This window comes from Dromiciops gliroides, chromosome 4 (genome assembly GCF_019393635.1).
Source record: "Dromiciops gliroides isolate mDroGli1 chromosome 4, mDroGli1.pri, whole genome shotgun sequence".
Lineage (NCBI taxonomy): Eukaryota > Metazoa > Chordata > Mammalia > Microbiotheria > Microbiotheriidae > Dromiciops > Dromiciops gliroides.
The window spans coordinates 320,570,586-320,574,223 of record NC_057864.1 but is presented as its reverse complement, the minus strand read 5'-3'; the positions used below and the strand labels follow the sequence as shown (position 1 = coordinate 320,574,223).

At 34.7% G+C, this 3,638-nt stretch overlaps 1 pseudogene; it reads right to left on the bottom strand.

Moving 5' to 3' along the window:
* Window positions 1-2,502: 2,502 nt before the first annotated feature.
* Window positions 2,503-3,152, bottom strand: LOC122755079 (annotated as a pseudogene).
* Between the last annotated feature and the right edge of the window lie 486 nt (window positions 3,153-3,638).

The following is a 3,638-nucleotide window of genomic DNA, read 5'->3' as shown; positions in this document are numbered from 1 at the left end:
AAAAGAATACTAGCTATTGCTAGAGAAATACGTTGTTAGTAGTAAGGCATTTGTCAAATATATTACGAAGTTGTTTGATGCCATGTTTGTAAACAATGATTTGACTCATTCATCAGTTTCTTATATCTTTTGATAATAGCATGGTGTAGATATTTTACTTTACAGAAAAGTGTATCCACACATGCAAAACACATACATGTGCATACATACACACACATATATACATGCATACACATGTGCATATATACACACGCACATATTATATGTACATATACATACATGCACACACACATATATTTACATGTACTTTACTCTCCCGTTAGCACATAAGCTCATTGTGAGTAAGGATAATTTGTTTCATTTTTGCCACTTGTACCTTTCCTGCCTAAGAAGAATTAGACATTGTGACCATTTCCTAATTTGGTGTAATTTCACCTTCCTGGTAGCCCTCCTTTGAACATGGAGAAACTTTTGGTAGGAAGTTTAAGGCCTTTAGCATCCCCTTCTCTGGTAGGATCTATCAAATGGGAGTTTAAGGCAAGTATTTGACAATTAGTCATCCACAGACCAGTCTGAATATTTCAGAAAAATCTATTCCCAATGAGTTTGACCATTAGACAATGTGTTTCTTCAGGCATAGCACCTCATGAATATATTATAGTAATGTCTGAGAGTTGCAGTGATATGTAGAAATAGTTCTACAATCCCCAACAAGCTCTCATTTTTATAGCTCTTCAAGCTTTGCCAAGTACTTTAGTTATGTTATCTAATTTGATCTACACAACAACCTCTGAGTTGGCATTATTATTTATATTTAATCAGATGAGCAAACTGAGGTAAAGAGAAGTTAAATGGCTTCCTAGGGTCAAGTCAATAGTAAATGATTGATACAGGATTTAAGCCCAGGTCTTCCTCATTCCCAACCTGACTCTGTCAACTCTGTATTGTGCCACTATTTGGAGCATCCATAGTGATTAAGGAAGCATTTATCAATTACTTATTATATGCTAGATTTTAGGAAAGACATTGGAGATACAATGGCAAAAATATATTTATCAGGAAAAAAATTACCTATGCACATCAATCAATCAACAAGGTTTTATTAAGACTTATTTTTACAAATACCTTACTATGTGTGACAAATTCTGCTAGGGAATGAGATGCCAATACAATGAATGAAACAGTCTCTACTCACAAAAAACTTACTATATATATATATATATATATATATATATATATATATATATATATATATATATATATATATATATAGGCAAATATAACACGCATGCAAAGTAATTATAAAGTAATTTCCAATGGGAAAAGCTAAATAGGTCAAACCAGGAGGTAAGGTTTCAGTTGCTCTTTGAAGGAAAGTAGTAATTCTAAATTTTGGGTGTGAAGAGGAACGAGTATATTACAGACAAAGGAGAAAGCATGTGTAAAGAAAAATAGAAATGATATAGAATGTCATGTGTAAGGAAACATATAGTTAATGAAGTGAAGTAATGTGTAATAAACCTGGAAAGGAGCACAGATCTTTGACCTTTATTTAAACTTGTGTGTGTTTATGTGTGTTTGTGTGTGTATGTGTGTATGTGCATAAGACAGAAAGAAGAAGCAGAAGCAGAAGCAGAAGCAGAAGCAGAAGCAGAAGAAGAAGAAGAAGAAGAAGAAGAAGAAGAAGAAGAAGAAGAAGAAGAAGAAGAAGAAGAAGAGGAAGAAGAAGAAGAGAAGGAGGAGGAGCAGGAAGAGGAAGAAGATATCATTTTTAATTATACTTCAAAAATGTGTCTCTATCCAAAAGCATTCAGGAGTTGTGTGTATAGATAATGAAATTATCATGAGTTTTCAACCATTTATTTATTTTTTAAAACAATAAACATTTTTATTTACAGTTTTGGGTTCCACATTTTATCCCTCTTTTCTCTTTCCCTTCTTCCTCCCTGAGGCAGTAAGAAATAAGATATAGGTTATACATATGTAATTATGTAAACATTACCATATTAGTCATTTTGTACAAGAAAACCTGAATAAAAGAAAAAAAGAAAGTGAAAAGTACCATGCTTCAGTCTATGTGCAATCAATATCAGTTATTTATTTATTTTTAGATAGTAAGCATTTAATAAATCATATTAAAACTTAGGACAGCATTGACCACATTTAACAAAAGCCAAAAAACTCCCAACAGCATATTGTCTCTAAGACAGAGCACATGGCTCCAAGCAGAGTTCAGAAGTGCAACATTACCTAAAGAGAGAGCTTAGTTACCTGACAGCCTTTCTCAACAACCTTTCTCCCCCAGGGTGCCACCCAGAATGGCATTCACCTCTTGATCCTAGTCTCTTTTCCTCTTCTGATAGAGGTGGCACTTACACACTGATCAAAGGTAATGGGCTAGTCATTCAATTCCATTGGTTGAAGTGACCTGAAGGTGGTCCATATTAAAATAAGCTCTAACATAATGAGGTCAGGGTCTAGTGAAAATCCAGTTTTATCCACTTAATATCCTTTCAATACATTGTAGATCTTTTGCAGTGATTCTTTCTCCAGCAGGTGTTTGATACCTATTCTCTGTGGCTTTGTAAAACACTTCTTCGGAAATTCAACATCAATGGTGATTATGAGAGCCCCTGATGTTGTTGTTCTCTAAGCTAGGCAGTTCTCCTTTTTTTCCATATCTTAGCTCCTGGACTGGTGATCTTATCCTGGACAACACAAACCTTGTGGCCATCCAAGTACTAGATATTCATCTTAAAGCCTATCAGTGAATCTACCAGGAACATCATTGTATTTGTATTTAAATCATCTTTGGACCTTTCAAACACACCAGGAGCTTGAGAACTTTGATCCAGAAATGGAAATGCCTTGACTCCCTATCCACAGGTTAACTCACCTTCTCCAATTAAGGGGTATTCCAACCTGTCTCTCACACTTGGCTCCATTTCCATCTCCAGAGTGGCTCTATTTCCATCTTCATTCAGCAGTTTGACAGTGGGACATTTCTTGCAAACCACTTCCTTAGTCATCTGGAAGCACCCCAGCTCCATCTGTGTTGACCTCATCTGTTGACGGCAATTGCATTTCTGTTTGTGAGGTGCCTGCCAGGCTACAGTTTTATTTCTAACCACTTCCACAAAATTTCCTGAATATACTACTACTACTACTACTACTACTACTACTACTACTACTACTACTACTACTACTATTACTTCTTCTTCTTCTTCTTTTCTATTCTTCAGTTATACATGAGGATTCAAGGAAAATATCTCCACATTAGCTAGGTTGTGAGAAAATACAGATAAAAACAAAACTTCAGATTAAGGAATTGTTCAAAATAAATGTGTTTCAATCTGTTTTCAAATACCATCAGTTCTTTCTCTGTAGATGGATTGCAGTTTTCACAAGTCCTTCAGAGTTATATTGGATCATTGCCTTGCTGAAAATAACCATGTGCTTCCTGGCAAATCATCTTACACTATTGCTGTTATTTTGTATACAGTATATTTCTTTCTGCTTCAGCTCATGTAGGTCTTTCTAGGTTTTTCTGATAGCATCCTGCTAATCATAACTTTTATATAGTACCTTAAAATTGACAAAAACAAAACAAAACAAAAACTTCACAAAGAATTTTCTTC